Here is a 14,107-nt window from a genome sequence, read left to right on the forward strand (position 1 = left end):
CGGAAAGATGCCGTCCTTGATTTGTCTTGTATGGGTGTACCTTCCTACGAATAGTACGATGTTTGTCACGTAGTGTTTGCTTGGAGGTTAAGGCTTAAATTTGCGTCTAAAAACAAACCTTTCTCGGGTTTTTGAATTCCGGTTTTACGGGGCAGGGCCCGGCATGCTCGGTTTTGTGGGTCGGCGCCCGAATTTGACTTGCCTTATATGATTTTGAGTGGAAAAGGCCTAGTAAGACCAATGGGATGGTCCACTAGTTGAGATTAAACTTGGATTTTGAAATTGGATTTTGGAAGTTGTATTTTGTACCGAGTTCCGGGAGGGGAACTGTCTCGAGGATTGGATTTTGGACTTTCGATTTCAGAGGTATTCTTAGCAATTTGGATTTCCACCTGGAGTTACTCCAATCGCCTAACAAGGATAATGGTTTCGTCATCATCCCAAAGGGGAAACACAAATTAGGTGTCTATAGAAGACCCCACTTTGACTGAGCGTTCGGTTAGGAAAGCGCAAGTCAAAGTATTTCGAAAGGGACGGAGAATGGTCAAGATGTTCTGCAATCGAGACCACTCTTTGTACGCCGGTACCTGCACAAAATAGGCGTTAGAAAAAGGATAGAGTCTACCTCGGTGCGGTTGGTGATGACTCCGATTTGTACTTGTACTTTTCCGCCTTCAGTCCAGGACGGAGCTTAGCATCGAAAATTTGAATTTTAGTCATCGTGAATTTATTTCTCCAAATTTGTCTGGAATTTTACTGAATTTAGTCAAGTGAAGGTTTTGTACAAATGGGTGACTTAATTTTTTGTGCAAATTTAGGAAATTAATGGGTGATTGAAATTGTGTCTCATGATTATTGAAAATGGTTAAAATAGAGCTCTTTAGCCATGGCTTTGATACTCATTGAAAATGGTTTTGTAGAAGTTTTGTGCAATGTTGTTTGATAAATTAGAGAAACTGGGTTTGGTATTTGAGATTATGTATTGTTAATTTGTTATGGATAGTTGATTAAAAGTATGAGAACGAAAATGGTGAAGTTGTAGCCCAGCCAAGGGCCGATGATGAATTGATGAGTTGATAACAGTCTCTAATTCTCTATAAATTTTCCAAAATATCTAACCAACTTATCTTAATTCTTATATGCCAATGGGCAATCAGGCCGATCACTGTACCGGTGGGCTTACGGTGGGGCATAACAAGTCTACCATAGCTTGGATGTTATCACTAACAAAGTCATTCTCCCTGAGCAAAAAGGCAATTTCTATCTCTTCCTCTCTCTATTCTCCCGCTTTAATTTCTCTCTCCTATCACTAGTAGAAAAATCGTCATGTGCTTCCTTTCAAGTGCGGCTCATTTTGTAAATTGGGAGCACTTGAGAGCACAAAAAAAAAAAAAAAAAAAGTATATTTCACAAGTGCGGGCTCATTTTAGAAAATTGGCAGCACTTGACTGCAAGTGCGGGCTCATTCTAAAAACGAGCCGCACAAAATATTTCTAAAAATAATTCCCAAAAATATTTCATTTGGCGCTGCTCCTCTCCTTCCTCTTCTCTGTTTCCCTAAAACCTATTTTCATTTCCGGCTTCTCTACTCTTCCCCTCTCTGGTTTCTCTGCTCTTCCCCTCTCTCTTCTCTTCCTCTCTTTGGTTTCTCTGTGCGCGAAATCAACACTCACAACACTCATAACGCACACCGCACTCCACCACCACCGCCGCGTCGCCGCTGCTGGTCCCCCACCGTCGCGTCGCCGCTGCTGGCCCCCCACCGTCGTGTCACCGCTGGTACTCCCTCACCGCCGCGTCTCCGCTGCTGCTCCCCCACCGCCGCGAATTTTGGAAAGTCAAATTTCAATTTGCGTTTCTCCAAATCCTAGAAAATGTGGGGTGGCTTTTTCCGGGTAATCAAAAATCTCTCTCATGTTCCTTGAATCTGTTACTTTATAACTGCATAGTAATGATTATTGATGTTTTGATTACGAATGGATCCTGTTTTAGATCGGATTTAATTGGATTATGCACTTGTGTTAGAATGATAAAATTCTTTGACTTCAAGAAGATTCAATTCCTTAGAGATATTAAGGCTCACCAAAGAAGCTTGAGGTCATTCTTTCTAGCACCTGCTTCTGTTTACTGTAAATACATTTAGATTTAGATTTAGTAATGTTATTTACGTATATGAATCTGAAATTTATCTCACTTTTTTGGCACTAACGGGGATTATTCTAAAAGACTAAAACTTATGCAAAGTACTTTGATGAAGCATAACCTTGGACTGAGAGGTGTGATGTTTCATTTCCTTGTGCTACAAAAAACGAAATAGATCAATCTGATGCCATTAGTTTGGTCAATTCTGGTTGTCGTCTGCTAGTTGAAGGTGTGTTTTATATCTGTGTCAAATCTCTAACCTTAATCTATATTAAGGTGTTATTACCTCTGAAGCTGTTGATGTCCTAAGGAAAGCCAATGTTGTAGTTGCACCGGCCATGGATGCTAGAGCTGGGGGGGGGGTAAGATTTCTTTTACATGTTTACTTGCTTCGATGTTGGTCACTATAATAGACTGAGTATTTTGTGTTAAATGGGGCTCAAGATTGTAGTTTGATGAAGACATTGATGAATTTATACTTCTTATAACTGTCATATCTTGTCCTCTCCTCTTATTAGAGATTCTACTTAAGGTTGTAAATAAAGATAAAACAAGAGAATTATCATTATTTTTCAGATGTATCCATGATACTTGTGATTCTTGTTTGCTAAACTCAATGATGTTGCATACAGGTTGCTGTTGGAGAACTTGAACAAATCATGTGTTCAATCTGATGCAATGGACCCCTAAAGACTTTGAATCTAAATTACAGGTCAGCCAATGTACAGTATGCTATATACCTCTTGATACCTTTATAATATTTGTGTAGTCCAAACAGAACTCAGTAGATGACCTCACTTGATAAAGGTTTACCAAGTTTGTTGTTCTTTAGCTGGAAAATGGTTAAAGTCTTGCTGTGAGAGACTTTTTTTATATATTTTCCTTTATTTTTTTCGTTTATTGTCTTCTATGACTGCCGATTTCTCTCCTTTGGAGTACACCAACAAAGCCTAAATTTGAGCCTACTCATTAATAATCCATGCAAAATTTGAACACTGTCATATGTCAAGGTTGTTAGACTCGCCTCATTTATGCTCAATGATTTAATTGATTCAGTGTGTGCTTGTTATCAAGCTTCAGTTCACTACCATAGCATAAATGAAACGTGTTGTTCTTCAATTCTGGACACCATCACATAATCTGTCATTTATAGTTGATGCATTCGCAGTAGTTAATCGAAGAGCTGCAGTTTATTTCTGTCACAACCACTAAGCAGTCAGTAGCAATACTACAAAAAAACCCAGTTCTTAGACGTGGTCCAAACCAGAGAATTTTGGATATGAAGTAACTTCGCTTCAAAAGAGTCATGGGAAAATAAGACACAAGTAATACCTTCCCTTCTATGTGCAATTTGAGCACTAGAATGAGTCTATCATGTATTATGTACTAGTTCCGATGCTAGAATGTGTGTGTGTGGATTGGGGTGGGAGGAGAGGAGTTAAGAATAGTAGGTGATATTCAGCTCAGTTCAGAGTTGTACAGATAAAAGCTGTTGGAAGTTGGATGCATACTCTTAGCATTAGGTGGCTAGTTAGTTGTTTGTTAATATCTTGATGTCCTTTTATGCATTTTGATGAGCTACAAAATGCCAAATATGTTCTTCATGTGCTTATGCAAGTATGGTGTCTTTTCAGGATCATGATCGTGGAAAAGAAAATGTCAGACTGAAAAAAGGAGTTGCAATCCATAAGCCAAAAAGTAGAGTGATGCTAATGCAAAGAAAAAATTGAACAAGGATAATCAGGAAGCATATAGGAAGAAATTAATGGACGAAAAAAGGGCTCTAAAAGGAGGTCAATTTTTTGTTGTACAAATCAATTTTGCGGATCATGTTCAGATGAGAGCTTACTGAGTTTTTTCATAACCCATCAAGAAAAGTCATGTAAAGCAGATTTGAGGGCTGAAGCTGCTAAACAGAAGCAGTTGGAGAAAGAGAGGAAGAAATTGGAGAACTATAAGTTCAATGAGAATGACATCGTGGCTGAAATTGATCTAAACGTTCTGTCAGGTTCACTTAGAGGTAGGCCCGGTAAGGGTATATCTGCTGAACTTCAGTCTTGTAGGAGTGTTATCTTCTAGTTTTAGTCTTACTGATACTTTTCGTTGGATATAGGTCCTCTGCTAACAATGTTTAACGAGAAAGGTCTCAATTATAAAATAAATCCAAATCCCGTTGAAGAATCAATTGTTTGGAGATTTACTCTTCCAGAAAATATTTATCAGGTAAATGAAACTATTAGTTCATATATCCTGTCGATAATTTCTATCGATTTCCGGACATAAAAAATAATATGCAATTAATTGGAAGATGCAAGTTAAACCTTAATTACTATTAATTTATCCTTTTCCTTTTTACTTCCTGAATTCTTTTATTTTTATTCCCAATCACCACAATGTTCTTCCTTACTTATATAACGTACTATATATCCTAATTCCTGAAGAATAGCTTGAAACTGATGGAGAGATGGGGATTGTTTGCCTGCAGAAGTCTGAAGTGAAACCAGATATTCGATATATATTGCTCATTTATGATGCTGCTGCAACAGACTTGCAAGTTCAGACACAAATAATTCTCACACACCGAAATAGGAGAAGCAAGGAGAAGTTTAATTGATGAAAACTCAACAGAGTGGAATACAAAATCAGTAGCTTTAGGCTACCACTCTCAAGGTTAGTGACTGTAGGTCACAACTCTCTTTCAATACAAAACTCAGAACCCTTCTATCTCTCCTCTTTCTCTATTTAAGCACTTAGGGATTGCTACCTAGTACTATGCATTTAATGAAGCTCTGCTGCTACTTTCTGTCTACAAGTGTGGAAACAGTTCTTTCTCCCCTTCCTCACTTGTGTTGTGTTGGTTGTTCTTGTCTGGTGCTTTGTCAGTTGTTGTTGGTCCCCTTTTGTGCTTCCTGCTGTACACGAGTTGGACGGTTAGGATGGTTCATTACAGATGCTGAGGAATTTTGTAACCGTGCTAATGATGGATCTCTTATGGTTCATATTTCTTCTATGCGTTATCATTCTTACACAATCTGCTGCCTCACTAACAGGTTGATTTATTTTTATCAATTAAAGGTGAGACTATTTGCAATAATATGGTTTCCTTCATTTAATAGCTTCACATATTCAGTGCTTTTTGTGATGCATTCTGATCTGCACATGTTCTGTGTTTCTGTACTGATGCGCTGCATTCTGATATGATCATGTTCTGCTTTTCTAATCTGCATTGATGCTTGTTGATCTACACTAATGCTTAATGATCTGCTTGTCTGTTATGTCTGATCTGTACAGCTGTACAAATCTTCTTTCTGCTGCTGCTATATGCGTTGCTGCTGTATAGTTGCATTTGACATAAGTTGACTTAGGTTGACTTTCTATTGAACCTAAGTCAACTTTGTTACAACTTAATAATGAACAAATGGGTTGGCTCAAAACATACTTTGGTGAAAGCAAAAAATCACCTATATTGATCCAATAAACTTTAAATGTGCTTAACTAGACCTAACTAGGTGACATTGAGTTGAAAGTTGGAAGCGAAATGATCCATTTTAGTCAAAATATGACCTATAATGATCAAATGAGCCTTAAATATGCATAACTTGACCAAAGTAGGTGAGAATGAGTTTTAGAATTATAAAACAAAGAATATTATACATGTAAAAGATTTAATATACTTAATTAGGTTCATTAGTTGAAAGTTGGGAGACAAATAAGCCATTTTAGTCAAAATATGACATATAATGATCAAACATGCCTTAAATGTGCATAACTTGACCGAAGTAGGTGAAAGTGATTCTTTCAAACATAAAACTAAGTATATTAAACATTTAAAGGACTTAAAATACTTCTTTAGGTTCATTAATTGAAAATTGGGAGCTAAATAAGCCATTTTAGTCAAAATATAACCTATAATGATCAAACGAGCCTTAAATTTTCATAACTTGACCAAAGTAGGTGCAAAGGAGTCTTAGAAACTTTAAAATAAACCTAATAAACGTGTAAGGGTTTAAAATACTTATTTAGATTCATTAGTTGAAAGTTAAGACTGAAATAAGCCATTTTAGTCAAAATATGACCTATAGTGAACAAACGAGCCCTGAATGTTCATAACTTGACCAAAGGGTGGTGTGATTGAGACTTAAGAATATTAAATTAAGTCTAATAAACACGTAAAGGGTTTAAAATACTTATTCAAGTTCAGTAGTTGATAGTTGGGACCGAAATAAGCCATTTTAGTCAAAATATGAATTATAATGAACAAACTAGCCTTAAATGTGCATAACTTGACCAATGTAGGTGAGAATGAGTCTTAGAAACATTAAAATAAGTCTAATAAACATGTAAAGTATTTAAAATACTTATTTCGGTTCATTAGTTGAAAGTTGAGACCGAAATAAGCCATTTAGTCAAAATGTGACCAATAATAATCAAATGAACCTTAAATGAGTCTTTGAAACATAAAAATAAGTATATTAAACACAAAGGGTTTAAAAATACTTATTTAGGTTCATTGGTTAAAAGTTGGAATCGAAGTAGCCATTTTAGTCAAAATGTGGCCTATAATGATCAAACGAGCCTTAAATGTGCATAATTTTACCAAAGTAGGTTAGAATGAGTATTTGAAACATAAAACTAAGTATGTTAAACATGTAAAGGGTTCAAAAAACTCATTTAGGTTCATTAGTTGAAAGTTAGGAGTGAAATAAGTCATTTTTATTATTATACGGTTCATTATTTCATTGTTAGGAGCAAATTAAGTCTTACTTTATTATGCGATACAATATTTATAATATAACTAAAGTATGTATTTTTTTTTTTTGATGGTAGATTTTGTTAAGGTATTCAACAATCCGTGGGACCAGCTTTTCACCACCGTGGGGATAAATGAAGTTCGAGACAAGTTGACAAACTTCATTACTAGTGATTATCTTTGATATTTTCTTGTAATGAATCTTATATTATGGATTCTAGTTTTTCATATGATTATAATGTAATCGACTTTTAGATTTACAATTATATACTTTTTAATTTAATTATCTATATAATTGGATACTTTTATGTGATGTATGGAGGTTAATCAATGGCGTGGTCCAATTGTATAATATATGTAGCAGGGTTATATAACAAATCTTGATCAAGTGCGGCTCACTTATAGGCCAAGTGCGGCTCATTTATATATCAAGTGCAGCTCATTTTTATGCTTGTGCTGCCCATTTCTATGTCAAGTGCGGGCTCATTTTCAAATTTGGCAGCACCAAATATGTCAAGTGCGGGCTCATTTTCAAAATTGGCAGCACCAAGTTTGTCAAGTGCGGGCTCATATTCTGAAATTGGCAGCACCAAATTAGTCAAGTGCGGGCTCATTTTTCAAATTGGCAGCACTTGAAACATCAAGTGCTGCCAATATTTTGGCAGCACTTGAGAAACATCAAGTGCGGGCACTCCATGTGCTGCACATGTAAAAGCCCGCACTAAACCCCTTAAAATGAGCCCGCACTTGAGCTTTTTTCCTCTAGTGTATTTTTCTGAGATGGAATTTTTGTGTTGAAGGAGTGTCGCACCATCTTCTGGGAACAATCAGCCCGGCCCTATTGTGGAATTCACTTCTAAAGATTTCCGAGATGCTGCTATACCTGTAAGAATTTTACTGGCATTTTTACTTGCATTTCATTTGCGCCTAATTGCGCTGAAATTAATAGTACAAACTACAGACCTCTATATATAGTCTGTACTGCTTTGTGAAATAAGAAATAATACCGAAACACGTTATGAAACATACAAAGATACATACACCTATACAAGAATAGCGCCTTTTTTTTTGAAAGGGTGTTATACACCAACAATGACACAAGCTAAAAGAATTAGCTTGACAATGTTACAAGTTAACAACTGACTTTCCGGCATTTAACTGACTTTTACCGCCTGTTTGGTAGGTCGTAATGTATGGTGACATTAGTAATTGATTACCGTCTACCAAACGTTTTTATTAAGGTTGATTTTCTTTTTATTTTCGATTTTTCAAAAAATAATGATTTCGATTTGATTTATAAGGATCTTAATTTCTTTCGTGCTGTGATTATGAAGTGTCAGTTATTACAAATTGATTGAACTTGCAAAATTGATTGTTGGTCATTTATAGGTCGAACCTTGAATGAGAGCCAGCGGCTCCTTGCCCACACGACTGCTGCCTTGGGCCTTCCCAGCTCCAGACATCGCGGAGACGGCTGCCTCTGGCGTGGTTTTGTCGGTGAGCTTTGTTCGGGGAAGCGAACATTGCGGTCGGCGAAAAGGTTGTTGGAGCAGTTGCTGCAGTATTCTTCTTCTGATGATGGGAGGTCAATTACTTTTTTTTAATTGAATTTTGTGTTATTACACTGTGATCAGACTAGCAAAATTGATTGAACTTGCAAAATTGATTGTTGGTCATTTATTTTTTCACCTTTTTTGTTTCAATTTGGTACAATGCACCAGCAGATTACAATATGATGAAATTACTTTATGGGCTCGATCAAGCTTAGTTTGATTGCTAATTTTTATATACTTCGTGTAATTTACGAATGTTTGATTGAGTAAGAATTCGGGCAATTTGTTCTTTTAATTCTAGAGCTTGAGGAAACGTAGGTGGTGGTTTTGTTCCTGAGAAGACAGTGTATTAGGCTAGGTTTGAGTAATGCAATTTTAACATGGTTAAGCTCACTGTTCAATTGATTATTTGTTGTTTTAGTGCTAGAGTTGGTCTTCTAAAATTTCGTGATGTCATCTTTTGTTTTAATTAAACTTAAACCATTCATGTTTGATCATATCGATTCTGAAATATGTATTAAGTAGTAACAATCTATTGATATCCCTTTGGTTGATATCTTCCTGTGAATCAAGTATTATTTTTATACTCAATTTCTTTTTTTCCCTTCTATTGAACGACGTTCTTTTTTCTTTTTCTATTGCAGTGGACCTCATAATCCTAGCATTATTGTAGCTGCGGCACTGTCGAAAATGAATAGAATGAGAGATGTCAAAATGTTGAGTGACAAGTCGAAGCTAAAGAGACAGAATAGTTGTTGTACTCGCAATCAAGTCTTATTTTTATACTCAATTTCTTTTTTTACTCACAATCAAGTCTCATAATCGTAGCATTTTGTTTGTTGTAGTATTTTTTTGTACTCGCAATCAATTTAAAGAGGTTTGTGACAATATATCCATCGCGTGTATAATCTCGCACGCATCGCGTGCATATAAGACTAGTATTATATTATTACAACTAGTCACCCTAAACAATAAGCAGGAAAAGTTATTCACAAAGATCTTCTAAAGAAAAATTAAACATCATCAATTTCAACATGAACCAAACTGTAAATAATGAAACAATGTAATACTCATGTCCTTACATGACTAAAAATTTAAATTGTAGTACCAATACATATATAAAAAGTAACATATAAAATATTGCGTTTCACTTTTTTGTTTTAAAAACTAGTATGTGCCCGTGCATTAGCACGGGATATTAATCACTGAGTATTTGAAGTTAAATATGAACAATAAACCATTTAAGGGCACATGTTTGTTTTAATGTACAAACAATCATGATAACCAAATCAAAGATACTTCCGTAAAATCCTACGAAACATAAAGTTGCATACACTGCCTAATCTAAGAACTAAACCACAAAGCATATAAGTGCAGCAAATAACTGGATCAAATACCTTAAACCTTTCCTCCATTTCGAAAGACGTAAAATCAAAGAAGGGAAGCAATATATGCCACATGGCCACATGAGCCACAATCATATCACTGCCACAAATAGAAAGCACAAAGTAATTTTAAGCAATTATATCAATTTAACATATAAATTTAGTAAATTTACATATATATATATGCTTTATCTAATACAGAGTAGTGCGTAAAATCTACAAACCATCGCATCCTTGCAACTTGCAAAATAGAGATAACGGTTAGAGCCCTAATTGTTATATCAATATACGATGTAAATAATTGAAAATAAAAAATAAAGATCGAAAAATATCAAACCAAGTAAGCAACTATTATATAGTCATAATCACATTCTTATTTTGCAATAAAGGATGTGGATTTAAGTAAGAGGCATACCTCCTCTAATCATCATAAATACTTTGTGGGTTGTTTTGATCGGTAATTCCGATGAAAAACTCGATTTTAAAGCTCATGCCTCCATGCACTTCATTATACTCCGTACAACACAAACATATAAACACAATTAGTTAATTAATAAATACATTGCAAAATTAAATTTTCTTTCAAAATTATTTAACAAATTTGGTTCCTCCACGGAGTATTAGAGACAAAATGTTTACCAAATATTTGCAGGAAGCATACTTCTGTTGGTGAAGGTTCCGAGAGGCTAAAATAAAGAAAAATTGACGTTAAGAATTGAAGATGAATTATTTTCATGGGCTTGACATTAAGAATGTATTATTGAAATATTACAACAAAAAATCAATGAGGTGAACCACTGAAAAATGCAGACGAATACAATGAGTTTTCTATGTTTACAGTTGAGGTCACTGGGGAGTGAGATAAATGACTAACATACAAATAGTGTGATAAATGACTAACAAACAAATTTCATAGAGGGATGCTTAATTGAAATTTTTCCAAAACTCACTCTAACAAAATGCAAAACAAAGCATATAGAGTGGAGTTAAATTACAACTTCCCGAGAATAATCTACCTCGTCGGTGAATTATTTGACTCGATCACATTACTATTTCCGGTTTCAAAACTCTATTTGATCTCCTTGTGGGGAAGAACAACTCCACCATTACCGTAAATCTCAACCATGGAGAAATTCTATTGATTTATTGCCGGAGAAGATGACAATTACTTTGTGCTTTCCAAATAAGACCATGATTAACAAATAACAATACTGTAAAAATCAATTTCAGATAACCCCATGGAACCTAAACAAAAAAAATCTTTTTACTTTTCTCTTCAAGATGACGAAATTCCTATATAAGAATTAAAAAAAAATTGTTGCTCGGTAGTGTCTTGAGTTGAAGGCACTGATCTCGTCGGAGCCCGTGTTTCCTCGCCGCCGCCCCACCAGCCCATTACCCTTCAGCCTCCGATTCATGTCGCAATCCGGCACCGACTTCCGTCGACATTTTCAGGAGTTGAAAATGTTGTTGTTGGTTGTTGGTTGTTGCCGTTATCGTTGATTGTTGTTGATGTCGCTTTCTCTTCTTCCCCAATTACTCTCATTTTTTTTCTCCCTATTAAAAAGAGACCCAGACCCAGAAATTTAGTTTTTTTAATAAGAAATTTAGTTGGTTTTTGTTTTTATAGTAAATTTTATCTGGGAAGTTATTAAATGAGTATTTAATTTTTAAATTTTGTGATGGTTTCTTGGGAGGGATTTTAGTACTTTTGGAGGGAATCAATCAGATTGCTGGATTTGGGTTTTGGAGGCCTCACATACTCCAGTGACTTTTTTATTATTATATAGGATTTTTCTCGCAATATATTGCATAACCACGTGCACTTCTTCACCCAATCGATTTGCAACACATAACTAACACTATAAGAATATTCTGGATTAAAATATTCAATTAGTCTAAGTATTAACAACGTAAAGCTTGGTTCCATGAGTTGATTACGTCTGTTAGGCTACATAAACGTAAACAATTTCACTTTTAACTTTAAACTCGATATGAGCTAATTAAAATCAGAATAAATATTTAGTAACTTTTTTAATAATTAGGTTTGTAATACAATTAAATTGCAAAATGGTAGAGGATAGTTTAGTATATTCCAAGGGGGACACCAAAAGTGGAGTTACTATATTATATTGACCTCAGATCTTCACTTATATAATAGAGATCACGTCGGATGAAGTTTCGGGTGATAATGGACCCCCTGGCCAGGCAGACTTAGATTTCAGAAGTAAACTCAGAAGGTTTATTGCAATAATAAGTTGATAATTAACCTGGATTAATTAATGATAGTACGATGTTGGTAATGCGGTATTAATTATTGATGTTATTAATGATAATAAGTTGGTACTACAATGATGGGGTTTTACATTGTAAATTTTATGGAAATAGTATTTGATGTGGTACCATATATACGAAATATATTTCATAAACTTTATAACTATTTGGTATTGAATTCATGTACCAGCCTCCACAATTAATGTGGTGTATGTGTTGGTCCTAAGGTTGTTGATAATGATCTGGATGAAGATGTGTTGGATGGACAATGAAATTTATGTAGTGATGATGGTTTTGAAGAAGGTGATGAAGAAGATGGTGATGAATGTGGTAATGAGTATGAAGTGGTTGATGATTATGATGAGGAACTGGATGTAGAAGATGATTTAGATGAGGAAGTTTTTATGGAAAATGACGATGACTTGAATGAGGAAAATAATGAAAATATTTTTGCTCACTTGGATGAGGTTGTTGGAGATGAAAATATTGTTGAGGATACATTTTTGGTGGTGGAGAGGATGTACAAAATGGTGTTGGTGTTGGTGTAGAAGCAAAAATTTGTGATGTATATACGACTCCTACAAAGAGGATTGTTGCTCCCGTTGTAGCTAGCCCTATTGCTGGAATGACATTTTGTCACTGGGAAGTTTTCAATAACTATTATCGTGTGTATGGGGAGCAACAAAGATTTGTTGTAGTTTGTATTGGTGGAAATAGCTCGAGTAAAAAAGTAAAGAAAAAGGGAAATCAAATTCCCTAAAGAGCTATGTGCGGAGGTGTGAGTGATATGGAAGACCAAATTACCGGCGCAAGGTTAATGGGAGGTTAGTCACCTGCGTTGAGGAACCAATTGTTAAGAGGAAGTCGAAGAAGTGTAATTGCCTTTTTATGCTTTATGGTGCTCGAACCAAAGAGAACAATTGGGTTATGAAGACTGTTGTGAACGAACACCTCAAGCACATTCCTACGCCTAGCAAGTGTAACCATATTTCTATGTACAGGGTGAAAAAAATTGTTAGGTTATGAATAATACAATAATATAATTCATGCGGAAAAACCATAAAGCCATAATCCAAATTAATTGCCACATAGTCAATTAGCATAATTTAGGTTACATACAATGTGATGCGTGCCTTCCCTAGCTGCTCCCAAACCGAACAAGCTAGAACAAGTCTTTAGATCCCCAAACGTTGCCCCTTCGTAGAAAGTCCACAACACGTTCAGATCCGCCTTAGGTTTAACCAACTAGGATTTTACTTAAGGTTTTATGTATTCGGGTTAGGCTATATTATGTTCTCCCTTGAATACAATGAGAATAAATAATATAACTTTCAATGTAATTGATGTGTATAATTACGAGGGCCTAGCCTCATATTTATAGGGTAGGAAATAAGGAATTTGAGTCTTACTAGGAATAGAATTACCAACCCTACCAGGATTGAAATTCTTATTCAATTAGAATTGCAACATTAATTAAACTCTTAATTAAATCAATTCCAGTAGGACTAGGAATACTTAATCCAAGGTTACTTGAGAATTAAGCAATTGGAATTTTCTTGGAGCCCAAGACGAAGCAATCCGACGCAGCCACAACGGTCCACGTTGGTGCGCGTGCCTGCCTAGGCCCAGCCACAGCCGCAAATGGCCGAAGGCCCAACGCGTTACGGCCTTTCCTTGGCGGGCCAGCACCGCTGTTGCTTTGCTCGTTGTCTTCCCGCGGCCCATGGAGCTGCTGCTGCCTTGCTTGCTTGGCGGAGCCCATGGCGCTGCTGCCTTGCTTGCTTGGCGCGGCCCACCATGTGCTACTGCCTTGCTTGCTTGTCGAGCGACGGGCCGGCTCGCTTGTCGGCTTGTTGCTCGTCGAGCTTCCGATTCGTTTTCCGATTCCGGAATCCATTTCAATATTTACGTTTCCATTAATATTTCCGATTCCGGAAATTATTTCCTTTTCCGACAATATTTCCGATTCCGGTAATATTTTCGTTTCCGGCAATATTTCCGAT

At 35.9% G+C, this 14,107-nt stretch overlaps 1 long non-coding RNA gene across 3 annotated transcripts; it reads left to right on the forward strand.

The window, feature by feature from the left end:
* Positions 1-1,504: 1,504 nt before the first annotated feature.
* Positions 1,505-9,193, forward strand: LOC110801852 (uncharacterized). Of its 3 annotated transcripts, XR_008930835.1 has the most exons (10): positions 1,505-1,895; positions 2,419-2,504; positions 2,775-2,854; positions 3,777-4,162; positions 4,256-4,365; positions 4,628-4,812; positions 5,026-5,217; positions 6,970-7,777; positions 8,282-8,477; positions 9,090-9,190. It is a non-coding gene; the product is annotated as an uncharacterized lncRNA (long non-coding RNA). The 3 variants fall into 3 exon arrangements; XR_008930836.1 differs by lacking the exon at positions 2,419-2,504 and having other exon boundaries at positions 3,777-4,171; positions 9,090-9,193; XR_008930834.1 differs by lacking the exon at positions 2,419-2,504 and having other exon boundaries at positions 1,506-1,895; positions 9,090-9,188.
* Positions 9,194-14,107: the final 4,914 nt, after the last annotated feature.

This window comes from Spinacia oleracea, chromosome 3 (assembly GCF_020520425.1).
Source record: "Spinacia oleracea cultivar Varoflay chromosome 3, BTI_SOV_V1, whole genome shotgun sequence".
Classification (NCBI taxonomy): Eukaryota; Viridiplantae; Streptophyta; class Magnoliopsida; order Caryophyllales; family Amaranthaceae; genus Spinacia; species Spinacia oleracea.